General features: G+C 39.2%; 1 protein-coding gene across 1 annotated transcript in view; it reads left to right on the plus strand.

Moving 5' to 3' along the window:
• Positions 1 to 21,315, plus strand: part of EPHA6 (EPH receptor A6) — a gene marked incomplete at both ends in the record, with an annotated part of 464,979 nt that overhangs the window by 244,454 nt on the left and 199,210 nt on the right. The window lies entirely within an intron of this gene.

A 21,315-nucleotide genomic window follows, 5' to 3' on the forward strand; every position in this document is an offset into this window, starting at 1 on the left:
AAATGGAGGCATCTATAAAATGTGGTTATAAAGGTAAAACCATTTTTGTAGGCTTACAAATTGTGTGGTTGTATAAAATTGTAAGCACAGTAACTATATTTAGCAGTAAAAGAGGGAAAGATGTCGTTATGAAATATGGAAAAAGATTAATGGTGTTTTCATTGATGGAAATTATTGAGAGGACAGTAAACATTTTTGTGAGTTACTTTTAGTCATAAATAAGTGATACAGAAAAAACTAAGGCATCTAACCTCAGAAAAGGAAGCTGTAGAACTAAAACTTCAGAACATTGCAGAGATTTTACTGATGTTTATAAATCACTTTGAAGCTCTCAGATGAAAGCATTAGTGACCTTTTTTATTTTTATTGTTAGTCAGCTATCAGTAAAGATTTTGTAGTTTTGCTTTTGCCATATTTACCAAAAATACCAAATAATCACCTCTACATTGCATTTCTTTTTCTATCTGTGCCACCAAACAGTAAACTCACTGTTACAATCTTTCCTTATAATCTTAATTACACTGAAAGGGATAGTACTTATTGCATGGTGCTGCTGGTTTGCACGCATGTTCATAGAAAACAAAGATCCAAGATTATACACCTGATGGACTCTTCATTAGCGACTGTAGTGATAGGACGAGAGGTAACGGGTTCAAACTTAAACAGGGGAAGTTTAGATTGGATATAAGGAAGAAGCTCTTTACTGTGAGGGTGGTGAGGCACTGGAATGGGTTGCCCAGGGAAGCTGTGAATGCTCCATCCCTGGCCAGAGCCTTGGGTGACATGGTTTAGTGTGAGATGTCCCTGCCCATGGCATTTTGGGTTGGAACTGGATGATCTTAAGGTCCTTTCCAACCCTAACTATTCTATGATTCTATGATGTGACAACAAATCCGAAATATCTTAATGTGCGCAAGGACTACATTACCAGAAGTTCATACATATTGCTTTAAACCAATTATTCTATTCTGATTTGTGGCTAATATGGAAGATCTAGATCTATAATAAATTGTACCTGCACAGCATATTTATCCCGTGTTAATACTACCTTCTTATATGTAATTTTTTGTTACATACCGTTTTGATGTTTTTGGTATCCACATTGCATGAAGTACTAGACCTCTTTGAAATAAATCAGTCTTCAAAAATATATAAAATCTTCTATTGTTTTATCTCTGTTAAGAATATAGAGCGATACCTTCAGCTGTTGTAAATCCAGCCCATTGTGTTACCTGCATTAATTTATTAATGTAGAGGAGCTAGCATTTTTTAGCTAGCTCCTAATTTATTTAGCTGAGGAGCTTGCGTTTTATTTTCTTTGAGCATATTGGATTTACTTCCCTCTATTGGCCCTTTCTTTTTGATGGTTTACGTGAAATTAGCAGATACTTCTTTAAACAGGCAATTTTTTTTTCTCTTTTTGCAGAAGATTCTGCTGTTGGCATTCTGCTGAATAAAGTAATGCAATAAAGAGTACTGTAGGCATCCATAGAAACTGAAGAATTGTTCTACCATAGGTAGTGAGCGGAGTAGTCTGAGAGCATCAAAGAGGGGGAGAGTATTTGCTGATAGCAGAAGTGAACTAATTCAGAAGCTATTAAGGCTCATCTTTATGCACAGAGCTCTACCGCAACTAATATTAAAATTTAACTGCCTCCTCATGCAATCACCAGCATCAACAAGATTAAGTTAACTGCTCAGCTCTGACAATGACAAGAAGCAGACTAAAGGGAAGTAACACTTTGAAAAGGCTTTGTGAACTGCGTCCAGTTCGCAAATTGATGACCTAAGCATTACCAGACCTGATCAAATACTGAAGAAAATAATTAAATCATTAACATTAATGTAAGAAATACAAAATTAACTTTGTGGCATTCTTGGTTTGTTTTTTTTTTTAGTTATTAATTTGGTAAAAGTAGTCATAAATTTCAATATTGGTTTTGGCTTTTTCTGCTCCAGACTTCATGAGGAAACAAAGTTTCTGCGGTCACATTGTCTGTCAGGCTCTGTAAAGAACTATGAAACTATTAGCCGACATGAGCTCAATAGCAGAGAAATAGAATTCACAGATATAATGTTCTCTTGAACAGAGTTGTGACAAATAGTACAATCATAGAATAGTTAGGGTTGGAAAGGACCTTAGGATCATCTAGTTCCAACCCCTCTGCCAATATCACCTGAGAGTCCCCAAGCTCTTGGCTGGATCTGTAAGTTGAAAATCAAGTTTCAGCTATATCATACTTACTGGACTAGAGATGCTGCCAGCTGACTGACCACTTAACCTGTCTGTTGGATAGTCAGTAAAGCTCACATGTAGCTCCTCTATGATCACAGCACGTGCTGTGTCTTGTCCAACACAAACAGGGATGGGGTAGGGATGTGTTAGGATGTGTAGATGCTGCAGATGGGGAGATGAGGAAAGGAAACTGTATTCTACTTTTGTGTGGCCTTGTTGCAGAATGTTTCGAGATACCAAAATAATCATGACTTTAAATTTAGATAAACGGACAGGTAGACATGAGGTTTTGCTCAGAAAAGCACTTAAGCAAAGTCCCTGTTCAAGGAAGAACATTAGTGCACATTAACTTCTTTCCCAAAACACTGCTAAAATAACTTGAAAACAACTGAAAGGTAAAACATGTTTTTTGAAAATCATAATCAAAAAATGTTTAGCAATACTGTTGCTCAGAAAAGTGCCTGGATGCCTTTTCTTTGTGGGAGCAAGGAAGTTTTATAAAGCAGTAAATATGCTGAGTATGAAGTAGTTGTACTCAATCGACTTTAAATCATTGTGTGAAGAAGCAGAGAATTATATGCTGACTTGTAATCTATGTTTCTCTTTTGACTAATGGAAGGAAGAGACACTTCACTATTTAACTTTCTTAGCATGCCTTGGAGTCTGCATTGCCTAAAGAAAATTCAGAACTACTTGAGGTTTCTCATGCATAATTAAAACAGCAAGTAATGAATAATTAAGCAAAACAGAACTTAAAACAATAGTTTCTATTTCCAAATAATAGTCCACATACGCATTCACCCAGTGGATATTCATATGTTCTATTCCCTGAGAGCAGAGGGATTTTTAACGTTACACTATGCAGGGCAGTAGGAGAGTCATGAGACATCCTAAATACGTGATTATACAGACAGACAGCGCCCTGCTCCGTTTCAGTCCACCATTTCAATGGCATTACTGAGGAGTGGCACTGCAAAGCTATAGTGTTTCTCTGACTGAATATGTTCCTCATTGTCTGGTCTGCATCTTCACTGTTTCATGTTCCTCCTGTGGGACTCCATGCTGGCAGCCCTGAGCTCACGTTTCACCTGCGAGTACCACAGCAGTGACCTCCCCTGTATCACAGTCCAGCCATGGGACACTTTACAGGCATTGCTATGCATGTCTTTCCTGCCTTGGTGGAAAGTTTACACTAGGAAAATGCTCCTCCTGCCGCTGCATCCCAGAAGTCTCATTTTCTCCCTCCTCAGTTCTGCAGTTTGTGAGTGACTGGTCCCCATGACATCAAAGACCTTGTACCAGTGGACAAAGTTTGAGGCGTGAGAGACTTCACTCTGTGAGGGCACACTCCCTATCACTATATTAAAGAGCTGTCTAGTTTTGCTGTGTCCGTCTAGTGTTGGCAGCCTGTGACTAGCCGACATTTTCAGGCAGACTCTGAAACTGCAAATCTGGCAGGATTCCTTTGTCTAATACATTTTCTTTTACGTAAGTCATGGCCAGACATATGCTAGGTGACGTTTTCTAATCTGATGGTAAAATCTTGCCAGTTTCTGAAAGGGATTGCCTTTCATTTAATTCCTGTTTCCAAATAAGTTACAGCAAATTTATTGTTCCAAGTACAGGTGGCTCCTCAGACATATTTGTAGCCCAGTGTGGATGGTGTATAGCAAAAGCAACTTCTTACCACTCTCTTAGAGCTGTGGAACTAAGGAATTCATGGGAGGATTTCAGTATCTCTTCCAGGAATAAGCATGATCATCACCATGAATTAATGGCACATAGCATTAGAATAACAATGCAGATGATGTAAGTCGTTAAGAGCCCCATCCAACTCTCAGAAAAGTGTTTAGTTGTCGCTACCAGGACAGTTTATCCTCATTAATCCTTCTGGCTGATGACAGTATAGTTTCAGGATGCTCATTGGAGTGGCAGGGGAATTCCCTATTCTCAGTTGCTTCCCACAGTAGCATCTGACTTTCACCGTAATAAAAGTCAACTTTCCTTTTTTCTCTAATACTTGCATATCTACAGATGCGATTGTCCTTTGTAACTTTAAAGTCGAGAAAGCTTGTCTTTTCATAATGACATGATGAAGCCCTTTGAACTGTCTTCCAAACTGTTTATATTAAGGGTTTATAAATCTAAAGGTACAGCTATTTCTAACCACTGTTGAGATGGAATATCAGGTTGCATAAAAGCCTGCTACCTCCCGCATGAAGACAGGCTGAGAAAGGTGGGGCTGTTCAGCCTGGAGAAGAGAAGGCTGCGTGGAGACCTCAGAGCAGCCTTCCAGTATCTGAGGGGGCCTATAAGGATGCTGGGGAGGGACTCTTCATTAGGGACTGTAGTGACAGGACAAGGGGTAACGGGTTAAAACTGAAACAGGGAAGCTTAGATTGGATATAAGGAAGAAGTTCTTTACTGTGAGGGTGGTGAGGCACTGGAATGGGTTGTCCAGGGAAGTTGTGAATGCTCCATCCCTGGCGCTGTTCAAGGCCAGGTTGGACAGAGCCTTGGGTGACATGGTTTAGTGTGAGGTGTCCCTGCCCATGGCAGGGGGGTTGGAACTGGATGATCTTAAGGTCCTTTCCAGCCCTAACTATTCTATGATTCTGTGAAACAGTCACAAAACAACGTCCATCAGATATTGCTAGATCTCAAGCTACGTTAAAGAAAGATGAAGTTTGCATAGATGATAATAGCTGAGAAATTTATGGCATTTGTGTACCTGACAACTACAAGTGTATTGATAGTTTTACCCTGTACTGTTACGGGAACAGACCAGAATGATGCTGCTCGTGCTAATTATGTGAAACTTTTGAAAAGCAGTATCACTTCATTGGTTACTGACTTGGGACAGTCTGTAAAAGTCCATATTGAATGTGATGTGAATACAGTAAGAGGGATTACGAACAAAAAGAAGAGTTTGAGATGTGTACTCTCTACTTTCAGTCATTTCTGAGCATTTAAATGATCCATTTTGAAAAAGTTATTCAGCATTATGCAATGAATATTCAGGCCGGTGTGTTAAATTATATGAATATATATACATATTTATGTCAGTGTATATAGAAATTAAGCATTGGGAAGAAAACCACAAGGCAAAAATGCTGTATCTCAGTTCTCAGACTTGTTTAACTAACATTCTGCTGAATGCTCTTCAGGTCTGCCAAAATTCAGAGTTTTGAGGGCTGAATTTGTGCAGCACGGTTGTCACCCACATATTTTCATCTGCTGATCACCTCTATACATTTAAACTACTTTTTGCTGATGTTTCTTCACGCATATGCCTCATTACTGCACAGTGATCATTGGTGAAAAATGGCTTTAAAACAGCTTTGATTTATATCCTGAAGATCTTTTAAATATTTAAAAATTTTCTTTAACAAATATGTTCATTTTTTTCTGGCAGATATTGATGTCCAGTCATTTCTTTAATGCAGGAAAAGTCAACCTGACTCATTCACTTTTTCTTTTCATTCACCAGTGTTACCCATTGAGGCATTCAGAATGTGTTCCTCTAAGTTATGCAATATGAGGAAAACAAAATGAAATTCTAATTTGAAGGAGGAGGGGAAGGAAGTTAATCAATACTGTGCTTTTACCATAATATACCTACTCATGATCTTTCAGCCTTTATAATAGATTCCTTCACTGCATGACACCCTATTATTTATAACCATCAGCAATTTGTGTGACATGCGTTTTCAGCAAGTTTCTGATTTAATTTACAGTAACTAAAATACCACATCCAAATGCTGCAGCAGTTGTATATTTAATAATAATAGGGTTTTTTTCAATTTGTAAAAAGGACATTTGTGGATAAAATGTAAAATAATCGTTATGAAATTGGTAGGCAAAAAGCACTGGTATAAGAAATATGCCTTTATTTTCTTTGTTCCTGTTGTAGTCAGTAGCTGCAAAGGGCACTGAGCACATTCTTAAGGCCCCTAAAAATAAGATGTTTATTCATCAACTTTGGTGATTTTAAACAAGCATTTCAGATAACCTTTTTGGCGCTATCTGTACATCACTCAGCTAAGAACCATGTTAGGATGATCAAGCACATTTCAATTAGCTGGAACCTTTCACAGTGAGTGATATATATAGTTAGAAGAAACATTATTGACTATTCTACTTAGGGTAGGGTACACTATATTTTAGATATAAACTGGTGACTTAAGTAATTAGAAACCTCGGGTGCAAATGTAAATTGACCAATTTCTTCAGAGTTACATTAGGAACCTTCTGTTTTGAAAGTTTACCTAAACATTTCTGAAAGCTATTTAATTAAAAAAACCCCAGACAATCTAAAAACCAAACACAACCCTGGTGTTCCCAGTATTGGACAAGTGAAACGAACGCTTCTGTTGTGTTCTTGGCAACAGGAGTGATTTTGATCAAGGGTAGTAAAGGAAGACATTCATCACAGCTAGTCAATCTAAAACAGATTGTGTTTGTAGATGTCATGACTTTCACGCAAACCTTCAGGGACCATGCTCAAAATGAAGGACATAGTAAATTACAAACCCGTTTGCTACGGGACTTTAGAGCGATTATGTCAGTAGCAGGTTGCTCCAATTCATTTCTTTCTTAAAATGTAGTTTTTTCATTACACTCAACAACCCTTCTCCTTCTACTGCTGTGACTCTTCCTTACGCATTTGCCTTAGGCTCACGGTTTGGAAATAGTTTTCATTTATATACGATAATGGCATTAGTTTGTGCATATTGGAATAAGGTTGAAAGCTGACTCAAAATTACGTGATTTCCTAAGCTTCAGAAGCCTGTTTATTTTACAGTTCTGTTAGCTTCAAGGTAATATTTCTAATAACATGCTTATGCCTTTTTCTGCCCAGACTAACAATGAGAGACATCTATTTACTATCTTCGTGTCTGTGTTACATATTGAAATGTTTTCCCACTGTGTTAAAATTTATACTGGGTCTTCCAGTGAACGTCTAGTAAAAATTGTTCTTCTGAAAAGATTATACTAGCCAGGATATGCGCACTTAATAGTTAGTATAGAAATGCATCGTGCCTTTAACAACCCCTGTCATAATTGAGCCTTCATATTCTACTCTCAATGCTAGTCTGACAGAGATGAAGCAGGAGTTGACTACTAGTGTCAAGATTGGCCAGTGTGTTGGTTGGCCAAGAGTGAAAGAAGGAAAAAAAAGACAATTTGCTAAAAGTTATTTCCATCCAGCATGCAATCTTTGGTTTCCATTGAGAAGTGATGTTTGCATATTAAATATGCATATTTTTCTTTATCCTCTTTAAGACTTCCCTTAAAACCTTCACTTAAGCAGGAATATTGTCAGGTATACAAGACATGGCTACAGGTTCTAAAGTGGACTTTTTCAGTAAAGACATTTTAAATCAGTTTCGTACTTTGTTGACCCTCTGGAATGAGTGCAACTAACTCTGTGAAGGACTAACTGTTCAGAGTATTTTGTGTAAGTTGTTTTCACTTACTAAAGTGACATGAAAGTTAGCAATCGCTGCGTTAGGTTCAAGCGCTTCATTTTGCTGTCTATGTGTAGAGTCATGATAGATAAAATGGGAAGGAAGGTGAATCAAAGAACCACTCCCAAGGAAAACATGAGCAAAAGGAAGAGGCGTGTACATCAAAGAATTTATGCTATGAAAAGGTTTTAAAATGTTGAATATAATGCTTTTTAAAAAGTGTATTCAGCAAATTAGACCAATTTGATAACTGTATTTCTTCTCTGAATAACAATACCATCTTATGCACTAAACTACCCAGTATTTGAAAGCTGAAATTTTAAACCAAGCATTTACAAGGAAAATAATTGCAAAATTAGGTCCGGTGTCCCAAAGCTGTTTCGCTGGCAGTCAGTTACAGATGTCCCACTAGACAAAAAAGCAAGGGGGGGCCTGGCTTTCCTGAACACTCCTGTTGTCTCCTCTACTCTTGCTTATTTCCTTTGCCTTCAATCCACAGTATTTGGATAACTGGTTGCAACTTGTCTGCTGAAGTTAATGGCGCAAACCCTCTAAATTGCTGCAGTGTTAATTAAATCCCGTTCTTCATTGAATTAATCTACAGTTGCAAGAATTTTCTTTGTGCTATGCTGTCTGAATATAAATATTTTTAAACTTGGGTTTTGCGTATCATTTTACGTAAATACATAAAGCAGCTTCTAAATCATGTGCTTGATCTGTAATTGTGTTGAAGTGTTTGGAGATTAATGTACATTATCTAACTGACTTATAAATTCTAACTTCTTATGCATTGCAAACAGCTGATGTATGATCCCATGAGTTTCTGACAAGTTGCTCAGACAGTTTCCAATAATGTAGTTCGCAGTTTAGAAATAAATGATCGTTTTATTCTATTAAATCTGTCTATAAAGCAGATTGTCTGATTCCTATGGCTGGTTCATATATACATATTATTAAACTGTAAGCTTGGTTTTTCAAAACTATATTGTCCTCGTAGAATTATCTAACAATTCTTTTTACCCTGTAATTGAAGATCGGTGAGGGCTGAAAAATAGTTTTTTTACAGGATAAGGCAATGGAGTAATGGGATTCAGGGAATTCAGTCTATAGTTCAAGGATGATGGGCTATGGTCTATCAGCAAGAGAAAATACAGGAGCCTGCCATCTTTCCTCAACTCATACATTTTTCTGTCAAGCTAGAAACGGTCATTTACTAATTCAACATGAGGTGAATTTTTCATATCTCATTGCCATATACTCTTAGATATGATTTGTTCTCATAAAGGGAAAATATTTTTACTGATACTTAGTATCCCTCTATTCCAGTTTACAGAAAGTATTGATTTCAGTTTATGCAACTCAGACTAGAATATGAAATATTTGGACAGAGTGAATAGAGCAAATCACATTTTTCTAATGTGGTGTTAAATACTATTTATCTTTAAAAATGATTGCTTTTATTTGCAAGTTGATTTTGTATGGTCAACGAAGCAAGTTGACAGCACGGAAGAGTCAAGTCTGTACGTTTTTAGAGACCATGTGTGACTATAGAGCTGTGTTAACATAGTTCCCTGGTGTACATTATTTTAGTGCTGGGAGAAGAACATAGTTTATTTGCATTTGTCTCCCTGAACTTTTCTTGAAACAATCAGGTTCTTCAATGCCAAATTCAATGGTAACTTTTGTTACATGCAACATACTGTAAGACTAAAAAAGGGATGAAACTCAGGTGAGCAAAGGGATGTTTGCAAGCTCTTTGAAGTGAAATTTCACTGTGAAGAGTTTCTCATGTTGCACCCCATAGGAGCTAAGGTAAAAGGAAATAGGTTGTCTTCCTATACCTCCACCCTTTGCCCACAGAGCCACCTGCACCAAACACACTGCTAAGGCATTAACATGATACTGAAATATTTCTACATCACATTTCAGCATATGTATTGGTGCAGTTCTGTGTGTGTTCGCAGACCTATTGCAGGTTATCTTTATCTGCTTTCCAAGCTGTCTAACATCACATTTGCTTCATTATCTTCCCCTTTAAAATTTTTGCTTTTCTTTTATAATCATTGACCTGTGACACTGCTGATTCATAAAGATGGCCCGACATTTCTGTGTAAGCACCCAAGATGTCAGCCACAATACTGGGTGGTGAACAATTCCAAAAGGCAGGCTACTGCATGAAAAAGCGGTTCAGATCTTGGTTTTCCGTGTTCATGTACACAGTAACTTTTTGGATAAACTAAATCTTTACATTCTCATAAACGTAATAAATCTAAGCTCTTTTAAGCAGCAGTGTGATTTTTTTTCTATTTTAAGATGGTGGGTATTTTGTAAGATGTTAAAAATGTGGCTTTCTCATGCAGTTTCATGGAGAATAAGACTAACGTCTTCAAAAATAATTTGTGTGGGTGCAGTATGTGTTTTTATGAGCAAGTCGCTATTATTCAGTCTATCAGTTGATGGAAGGATTAAAGTTAATTACAATCAGAATCTGGAATTTATTCTGCAATTAAATGTAATTTAAAGGATAAAAATGCATAGTATTTTCTCTAAATAGTTTTATTTCTACATGCATCTATATATTATAAAAAGCTACATTAGATCTATAAATAGTGTGAAAATAATGGTTTGCCACTGATTCATTAAGCCTAACTTATACTAAACACATACTGGTATGTTAGTGTCTTTGCTGTAAGAAAATGTGATTTTACTTCCTTGAAATAATTTAGTAATATTGTAATATTTTCATGCTTACCGGATTGATACCTGAGCTGCGTTTCTTTGTAACACTAAAATTGCATTTGCATTGAAACTATCCAAGCCAACTCTTCAAAGGATTTCATAGATGAAATGCTCTCCATTACTTACTCTCTGTATCTATGTAAAATGTCTTCCCACCTTTCTGTTTGAGTTTTCTCAGTGTCAGGCAAACGTTTTAAGTACCTGATATATGTGGGGTATTGTGAATTAGGTAGCAATGCCATGACTTCTGAAAGCTGTAGAAAACAAAGACCTGAGTCACAAGAAGTTGGGTACCTCTTACACAGTTACGATACGCACTGAAAGTGTTCCACCAAGTGAGAGAGTGCACACGGGGAGTAAGAAAAGCGTGTGCAAGTTTTCTGCAGGACTGACGGGTTTTCCAGGGAGCTTGGGTCTCATTAAGCATCTCGGTGAAAGGAAAGCAGTAAGGGCTGCAGTTCACTGGGCACCTTTGAAAATCCTGCCCCATCACAGAGATGCTTAATGGAAACTGGCGTGTTTTACAAACCAGGCCATTAGTCCTTTCTCAATCAATAAAATTCACTGGAAGTGTAACATTTCTCTCAGAAGGATGTGGGGTCACGTATTATCTCGTACTGATAGAAGTGTAGAGCAACTGTGAAAGTAAATGATTTAAGCACAGCCTGCTCTACTGGTACTTCTGATGTCTTGATATAAGATGAAACATCTGAAAGTGTGAGCTTTACACTCTCAGCCTTACACTGAGTGGCCAGTGTTTTGACCAGGTTTTTCAGTTCATAAAACATTAAAAAATCAGCTTATAGATTTGGGGGGGTTTTGCTTTTTTGTTCTTTTTCTACTTAGAAATGCCTGCTTATCTGCTGAGTTTGTTTAGATGCCTTTGCAATAATTAAAGATAAAAAGATTTAATAAGGGTAAATGTTATTACAGTATACTGTTTGGATTTTAAAGCATGAAAAGATTCCATTATTCTGAGTTAAAGCAGTATGAGATAGTCATTGTAAGAACTGCAATTTTGCAACAGGAAACAAGACTATCACAGATTTGTTGGCAGTAATACAAATGCTCGAGATTTTAATGAAAGAGATTGTTTAACTTTTGGTGACTTTCACAGCCATTTTTATGCAAAGTAGCATATTCATGTCTTTAAGAAATTATTTTTATCTAGCAATACTAAATTCAAACACCCACATTGTACAGAAATTTTCATTTAAAAAACCCTTGAGGTTCCAAATTAATTTGCTGGACAGTTTTTCAAGAAACCTTTATTCATGATCATGTTTTATTCTACAGTCTAACGGCCTACACATTTTTGGTCGTGTCTCCATGATAACAGGCCAGTGTTATCCCACATCACCCTCATCTGTATGCACGTTACAAACATTAACCCAGTGATCCTTGAAGGCAAATAGGTAGAATTCCTCATGTTTTAGAAAGTAAGGAACAAGTCTATGAGTGTAAGACCATGTAGAGCATAACCATCGATTGGGATATAGATACCCTGCTTTTTGGACTTGGGAGAACTCAGAACGACACCCTCCAAGAAAGAACAGGAGAAAAATGTTCACTATTCGTCCAGTAATTTAATTCATTTACTTTGAAAATTCGTTATTTCTTTTTACCAGGATAAACGTTTATGATCTATCCTGTAATTGGTACTGCTTTGCTTCATTTTTTCTTGAAGCATATTTCCTGTATGAGAACTTTGGTTCCAAAGCACAGCAAGCTGCTTTTAGCTACTTCGTGGAATGACTAATTGGGAAGGTAAATAACTGAGGGTAGCAGAGTAGGGGTTGATAATCCTGTAAATTACAAGAGCAACAATGAGTTCAGTAAAAGAGAGAATAACCTTCAAATCATCTTTGACTGTTCACAGCTAAAATGTGGAAAAAGTTTCAGGTTTTGGATGATACTGATGATCTCAAAGCAAAAAATACTGATTCACCAAAGATCATTAAAGATTTTAGAAAGTGTATCAGACTTTTCCTGGATGGAAAACTGTGTTTGAGGAAAGGGTGGTTAGAAAAACCAACAAAAACATGCCCCCAAAATTTCCAGAAGAAGTCTTCCTTAAAATTTTTAAGTTCCTTCTTAGTTTCCATAGAATGAGAGTGGTTCGTTGTTTCTTATTCCATAATATAGAGTAGTGTGGAATAATATGCAGATTTCTGTTTCTCTCCTTCACTCTATTTTTCTGATATGGGTCGGTGAGTGAATTTATGCCATCACTGTACACAGACGTATGTGGATGGCTCTCTGCAGTCCTTATTTCTTAAAAAAAATATATTCAATTTGTAAAAATGTTAGCAAATGATAATGGTAGAAAAATATGTGTTTATTTATTTAACTTTGTAAAGGAATATAAAAGAATTCCAATTGAAATTAACAGCTAATTGAGAGATATTGGACCAAATAGTCCAGATTATTCGCCTGCAAGGAAGTTCAGAAACGTAGCTGACGTTTATTGTCACAACAGTAACTGTAATGAAATGTGTTCTCCTGTTTACTGTTTTTTCTTAACCTTTTGCTATTAACTTCTAACAGTGAAATAATATATTGTATCATATACGCTAGCAACAATCAGTCCAGGGACTGCCGTTTGGATCCTAGTGCATGCTTCCTTAGGTGGATGCACTCGCCTTTACTTGCTTTGCAATATTTCCTGAGAACATAACATCAATAGTCCACTTCTGTCCACCAAATAGAGGCTTACTGCTGCAATAAAAAGTTATTCTGAGTATCAAGGTGGGAAAAGAACTGTTTGAAACATTAGATTCTTTCTGTCAGGCGGCCGGGATTTAACTGGAGCACACTCAGTTATAAAACAGGTTTTCATTGATCTGAGTGTTGGAATTCTTAACTGTCGTGTATTTTCCCTTTGATTTTGAAATCCATAAGTGCCAGTCATAGCTTTAAGAACGAAAATCATTGGCATGGGAGTCTAAATTAAAACTGATGAATTGAGACTGCTAGTGACCACTCCCTCAGCCAAACACAAATGCCACTGCTGTAGCTCTTGCTGCATGCTTCACTTTTAAGTGTGACGAATTAGGCGGGAAGTTGCTTACTAACTTAGAATAAAGATGATGATACTGATTGGAAAAGGCATCATAAAACAACGTTTTTATTTGCAGCAATCCCATCTGATATATCAACAAATACAGAAACACTAACAAAAATTAGTCTGATTGAAAAAGTGGGCATTTGTTATGGGTGTATGTATCTGTGGTGATAGCTATGTGTATGTGAAGGTGACTTTCCTTTGAGAATGTGTTTGGCAGCTTAAAAATGTAAGAGCAAATTGAAAGATGCATGAGACAGTTTTGTGCCTAGGTTGTAGGTTGTTGGGGGTTAGGTACATATATCTCTATCACCACTGACTAGATATTATAGTTGCTGTCAGCTGTCTTAGTGGCAGCGAGTGCCAGGATGAACAATTACTCTTTAAGAGAGTATGACCTTAAAGACCAAGCAGAGCTGTAAATCTTACATCTCTTTAACTAGTCTCTCATTTATTTCACTTTATGTCCACTATGCACAGATTCAAAAGGAGGCACAACAGCACTCAGGAATCGACCGGACGTTTCCCTATTCTAAAGTTTCAGTATCAGTGAGACTATTTCACAACTGATCAGTTACTTGTTCTTTCTAGCAACACATTAGTTACTCAGTAGTAGTGTGAAAAGGCCCTTAGGAGTATATAAATTGGTGAAATATTTCTCCATTTGCCTTAGGTGAAGAGAAGTATTTTAAAAAGCTGAAGTCTGTGCAAATGAGTCTTTACCTGCTGAAACAAAGACATAAGTATTTGAAGTTGAAGATTTAATGAGTTAATGCAGAGCTCTCAATGCGAGTGTGAAAGTATAAATAAGGGTACTAAACTGAGCTCTTTTTCCCTTGTGGTTACCAAGCAGCTTCCTTGGCACTCTCTTTTCTACCCTCGCACTCCCCTCCTGGTCTCATGCTTGATTTCTTTCCCACTGAGAAGTTGATGGGTATTTGTGATATTGTTCTGCCTTGGAGTGACTGGTACTACATCCATTCATACATACATACATCATCAGTTGTCATGGGAAGATTGCTCTATGTTACTTAATCCTGGAGGGCATAGACTTAAAGGTAAAAATTGCTTTAGCCCTTCAAGTGAGTGACATGAACACACATCGTACTTTGAGTATTCTCTGCAGTTTTAAGTGTTGTACGTGTTTGCTAATCATGAAGTGAGATAGTTGCTGTATACGCACAGTCTGTTACTGTGCAAGGCCTGCTTCTTCTGGAGAGAGCTGTACAGTTTTAATAAAGGTTTGTTACTGTGCTACATCATTCTGCCTATATAGTTAGCGGTCTTCCAATATTGCTACCATACACATTTTCACAACTTTAAGACTCAACCATAAACACTTATTCAAGTTATAATTTTTGTTGTGGTGCCTCAGACCAAGTGTTAAATTCAGTAAACTCTTAAAATAATTGTGTTAGTCTGGTATCATGCCCAGAAAGAAGGTCTTATTACTTCAGAAACCTTTTCTTGTACAACTAAAACTTGCCTTGCAGCAGAAAAATTGTTGCAAGGCACTAGATAATGAAGACAGAACAACTGCTGTACGAGAACTGAATGCTTAAAAGAAAGTGAGTACTGAAAGGAAAAACACCAAAGCTCTGTGTATGGGTTGCATAGAAAGCTGTGACTTCTCACTTCATTTTGGAAGGACAGATTTCTACTCAGTTCAGACAGACTATTCTGTGTCTTGTAATACCTGCCTGCATATTGTAGGTACTGTCTGAACCCTAATGTTAGGGCTAGATAAAGGGACGCTGAGACCTTGAAAGACAGTTTGCAGTCTTCATGCAGTTCACTGAAGCTTATGTAGCTGTACATGAGCTCACTAGAGAAGCATTCAAATATTCGTGTATGTTTGCACTCTCTTCTGGCAACTATTCAAAATTTTCAGCGTTGAATCTGAAGATAGACCCTTTGCTTTATCACTGCTTTATCACGGCTGCATGGTATTGAGTTACCGGCTGGGCTTAAACCACCACAAAACCACAGAAGAGATTCCTTAAATTCTTCTTTCCAAGAAGAAGACCTCACCATAAGCAGTGTAGCAGCAAATGCCACTTGGTGTATTGATAAGGAGTGGTGAGGAAATGCTGTATGCTCTCTACGTTTCTGCAAAGTTTATGCAGAGGGAACCCAAACCCCTTTCTTTCACCTTTGGGATCGCCACAGTCAAATGACTGTGGGGTATAAAAGCCTTTATTGCTACGGTCTGAACATACAGATTTATTTACAGGGGCACCCTGCAGCTGTGCCCAGTTTGTGACCCCCAAGGGCAGGGACATCCCCTGGGGTCTCCTGGGCACAGGCACCATCTCAGGGCCAGCAGCCCAGAGGCCTTTCTCCAAGGGATGCTGGGAGAAGGGGCAGCAGCAGCAGCAGGGCTGCGGTGGGCAGGGCTGCGGGGGACCCATCACCCCTATGTCATAGTGCCAGCACCCGGCAACGCAGCATCACAGTGCTCTGGGGCAGTGTGAGTCCAGCGCCCTCCCCTGTCCCACTGCCAGAGTGCCCGGCGCTGCCACCAGGACAGAGCTGGCCGCCTGATGGAGGAAGAAGAGGCAGTGCCAGTGTCCCCTTGTCCCCTCAGAGGCATAACCAGCAGGTGGACCAGGAGCAGGTCTTGCTCACATGCTCAGGGAGTAGCCGATGGCCAGCACTGGGGTCAGGAAGGAATTTTCCCCGGGGGCAGATTGGCACCGGTCCCCGGGGGTTTTTTGCCTTCCTCTGAGCACTGAGCATCACCACTTGTCAGGGCTCCTGGGGCCGTTCTGGCTGCGTTATCGCCTGCTGCTCGTGCCCCACGAAGGTGGCCCCTCGTGTCCTGCAGCTGGGGGGGGAAGGCTTTTTTCTCCCCAGGCTGGACTAGCAAGCGTCCCTGGGGTTTTTTGCCTTCCTCCGCAGCCGAGCACGGCCCCTTCATGGGGCTCCTTTGGGTCCCCATTGTGGCCCAAAGGCAGCTGCTCGTGCTCCACGCAGGTGGCCCTCGTGCCCCGCATCCGGGAGGAGGCAGCCTTTTGGACTCCCACGGTGGCCCCAGCGTGGCCCCGGCACTTGCTGCTGTCCTCTGTAGCATTGAGCACCCCCCCTTGTCAGGTCTTCCCTGGCCCTTTCTGGCTGGGTTCTTCTTGCACTGCTCTCACACCACCACGGCACCGCTCCTGCCCTGCCCTGCCTTTGTCAGGCTGTGAGGGAGGTTTTTGCCAGCTCAACTGAAGGGTCTAAACTAAAGCAGACTAAAATTAACTAAACTAAGCTAAACTAAACCAAGACAATTAAAATAACTTTATTTCTAAATAAAACACTCTTTCCACCTGTAACTGTTCTGATTTGTGTCTTTGAAAGTGCTTTTGGTGCTGAAATTCCCTTGGCATTTCAGGTAAATAATGGTGTCCTCATTATACAACTCACTGTCAGTGCAGGGAACGAAACAGAATGGAATAAAATGGAATGGAACTGAACAGAATACAACAGAAAGCTATGCTGTGTTATGCATATCGAATCATAGAATAGTTAGGGTTGCAAAGAACCTTAAGCTCATCTAGTTCCAACCCCTTGGCATGGGCAGGGACACCTCACATGTCACCCAAGACTCTGTCCAACCTGGCCTTGAACACTGCTGGAGGTGGTGGATCCGTAACAGCCTTGGGCAACCCATTCCAGTGCCTCACCAGCCTTGCAGTAAAGAACTATTTCCTTATATCTAACCTAGATTTCTCCTGTTTGCGTTTAAACCCATCAACCCTTGTCCTTTCGCTGCAGTCCCTGATGGAGAATTCCTCTCCAGTATCCCTGTAGGCCCCCTTCAGATACTGGAAAGCTGCTCTGAGGTCTCCACGCAGCCTTCTCTTCTCCAGGCTGAGCAGCCCCAACTTTCTCAGCCTGTCTTCATACAGGAGGTGTTCCAGCCCCTCATCATCCTCGTGGCCCTCCTCTGGACTTGCTCCAACAGCTCCATGTTGTTCTTACGTGATACTTAACTGAGGGGTTTAAAACAGTTCTACAAACTGAGCCATTTACTTTCTCTTCCTGAGTGTTGCAGGGAAAACCTGCTCGATCCAGATGGCTTAAACCAAATTGAGATCAAAACACTTGAAGCTTTCAAGAACATGGAATTAGGCATCAGTCAGAGGTGCGTTGCATTCAAGTATTAATACAAGAGGTAAAGCCCCACACTTGACACATGAATGCTAATAAACACAAGCAAATATCCAAACAGCCTGTACAAGAAACATTACCCTGTGGAACAAACTGTCCTGGGTTCAGCAATAGCAGGCATTTTTCTCCTTCCTAGTAGCTGGTGCAGTTCTGTGGTTTTGACTTTCAGCCTTGGAACAGCTCTGCTAACACTGATGGTTTTAGTTCTTGCCAAGTAACGCTTACTCCGACCAAGGACCTTCTGAGTCTCTTGCTCTGCCAGGGAGGAGGAGGAAGCAGAGACAGGACACCTGACCCAAATTAGCCAAAGAGGTATTCCATAGCACAGCACAGCACGTCATGCCCAGTATATGAACTGGGGGCAGTTACCCGAAAGAGCTAGATCACTATTCAGGTTAGGCTGGGTATCAGTTGGCAGGTGGTGAGCAGTTGTATTCTCTTCCCTTTCTATCTCTCTTATCATTATTATTATGGGCGGTAGCAGCAGTGGTTTGTGTTATACCTGAGTTACTGGACTGTTCTTATCTCAACCCGTGGGAGTTACATTCTTTCAGTTCTCCTCCCCATCCCTCTGGGACAGGGGGAGGAATGGGGGGGGGAGTGAGCAAACGGATGCGTGGTTTTCTGGGTTTCCGGCTGTGCTTAAACCACAACAATCACTAATACTATAAAAGAACTGATGCTTTTTGCAGCCTGTTTGAGGAAGCCTAGATGGATTGTTAGCATAATTTGATATTCAGTAGTCCACCATTTGCATCATCAAAAATCACCATTTTGAAATCCAGTTTTTATGGAATTATTAAAGTTTTATTTCTACATTGCTCAGATAAAATCTGCTAATTTGGTTTTTATTTTTCAGAAATTTCTGCTATAATTATGGTCAAAATATGCTTAATACCTCATTATGTCCTTTGGGAACCGTGGAGAGTGGGAACAAATAGAAAATATTGCATTCAACATTAGAAAATATTCTGCCATCTCACTTAGTTGAGCCAGCTAAATACAGCCTTTCAGTCCCTTGACAGTAGAGTGGATTGTAGGTCCGTGGTTTGACCTGCAAAGGAGTCACTGGTGTAGTGCATTAACATATGCAGGAGTTTGGCAGTGTAAAACGTCCTATCATGCACTTATCTCAGTAGGTAATTAATTTATTTTGATTCATCAAATGTTAGAGAATGTGTAAAGGGCAGTTTGCAGTCAGGATATCTTGCAGTTCAAAAGCAAGTGTTTCAATTGTTTCCTAAATGAATGGGTTTCAGGCATTTGATTGATGCTCATATTGCTCCGTTTGATATGCCTGAGTACCTCTATGAAAACGTATTTAGGAATAGATGCTCCTTAAATACACTGAAGCTGTCACAGATTCTACTGTGGCTTTTTCAGTGAAGATCTGTGTGTAACCATTTACCAGCATACTTTTGAGCAAAGATATTTAACTACTCTACATTCAAAATGAGGCATCAGCTAGGTGTTGAGTCTCTTAAAAGACTTAACACTGATGTCAAAATCACAATATTTTCTTTTATTGCTGGTTACTGAACTCTTATCTCAGCCATACATAACATGATGCTACTTATAAAATTGGTTCCACTTAATTCATCTCTGGAAATCTTAATTATCCTTGTACTGTCCTTTCGTAAGAACAGGCCTTTAATTTGAATTTTGTTAATTTAATAAATTGTGCTTTTCCTTTGCATTAAGTTTTAGAAACTACTCTTTTCATATCCACTGATATCACTGACTGGATATAGGAAAACAATAAATTAATACATTTATAGAGTCCTTATGTAAACTTCAACCTGCCTAATTTCATCCTTCCACTTCTTAATAGATTCTGTATCAGTGTTTTTTGTAAAAACACCTTTTATTTTGTTGTTTGTTTTTTTTTAACCTTAAAATGAAGTGATTTGTAGTATGAGTAGCAAGACTGGTATAACTTAATTTCCTTCAGATTTGTGCTTCGGGCTGTTTCTTATGACTCCTACTTATTTGGCTACAGTATTGGCAATAATTGCTGCGACTAGTTCACAGTTACGCATATATTGTTGGATCCGTTTTTATGTAGATATTGATTCTCGGGGACGTTATAGAAATGTATCTTTTGTACTTCTCTAAGTTTGTCTGAAATTCACCAGTTGCCTCCAGAGCTGTTTGTGAAGACCTAACAAAAAGAGGGCAGATGATGGGCAGTCATCCTGCTCCCATAAAATGCTTTTGAGAAAGAGAAATTTGGTTTTATTTTTAAAAGGCAGTATTTCATCTTAGCTAGAATTTTGTTTTGTTTTGCTTGCTGAAGGCACAGACAATGACAAAGCCTGAATAAATTCATTACAGTTTTTCACTCTAAACAGGCCTGCATTTTCTATGTATAAACACACATACGGACCTATATAAAAAATGTATGTGCATGCATCCATCTATGCCTGTTTATGCAGAGAGGGAAAAAGAATAACTTAAATTTTCAGTTTGACATATTTTGACTTGTTCAACAGGCAATGCTTGGCAAGTACCAGCTTTGTTCTCTAGCCTGTGGTGTGGGGCCGTTCCACATATCACTGCATCTTCGCTGTTATTAAAGACCAGTTAGAAAATAGAGACATTTCCGCCATTTGGAGAATGAGCTTTTTACTTTATTACATTGCATCTCATCATAGCAGGCTTAAAACAGTTGTATCTTTTCCCTAAGCTGTCCCACAGAGCTATATAGCAAGGCAGTAAGAGCAGTAGTCTCACCCTAAAACTGACTGAAGGGCCCACGCTCCAGTTTCTGTTGCAGCTCTGATTTGGGGTGCCGGAGCAGCATGCCCAGGGGTGGCTGCTGGTGCCCATTGCCAGCTGATGGCAGTGCCTTTTCTCTGTGTCCTCAGAAACAAGGCTGATGCCAGCTCTTGCTCCTTCCTAGGACAGAACAGCTTTCAGCATAGATTTTTGTCTAATGCTTGGGTACGGAGGGACTGTGAAAGCTTTTACAAATTGAGTTTTGCTTTTCAATCACTGTTAAATCAGCATCACAGTAAACCTACTGGATGTCATGCCTCACAGTCATGTAGGTGACAGATCTGTCATGTCATGTCAGACCTCAGTGAAGGCTGAAAAGGGAGAGACCCTCCCTCCCACAGCTGCTGTACTGGAGAGGCTTGTGCATTGATCTGGAAGCGGAGATTTCTGCATGCCCTCTGACTTTTGTCAGTCAAAGCCTCACACTTCTGTACTCAGGGCAGCAACCACTTTTTTACTCTGAAGGCACCCGAAAAATTGGACAAGGTCATTTCTGGCAGACCTGGCCTCTTCAGCATAGCCTTCATTTTGCCAAAATCAAGTTTCTTCTGATACTCATCCATGACTATGTGTAAACTTCGTGTGGACTAACTTGAGTTAATTAGGAATCGGTTTAAATTCAGTTGAAATAAGTAACTTATAATCTGTAAAAAAGGGGAAAAACAGATTCTGCACTATATTTGAATCCTTTCAGAGAACTGTTTAAAAGTTATTTATGTTAAACCATCTGAGCGTTCCCTCAGCAAGGGTCTCAGTTTCTGGTGTCATACACAAATATTTTTGTATGCTTGTAACCAGTTAACAGGTGAAATCCCACAAAGCCAAAAGTCCTGAAAACAGTAGATCCCCAGGGAAGAGCTAATGTTTGAGAA

Source organism: Psittacula echo (genome assembly GCF_963264785.1).
Source record: "Psittacula echo genome assembly, chromosome: 3".
Classification (NCBI taxonomy): Eukaryota; Metazoa; Chordata; class Aves; order Psittaciformes; family Psittacidae; genus Psittacula; species Psittacula echo.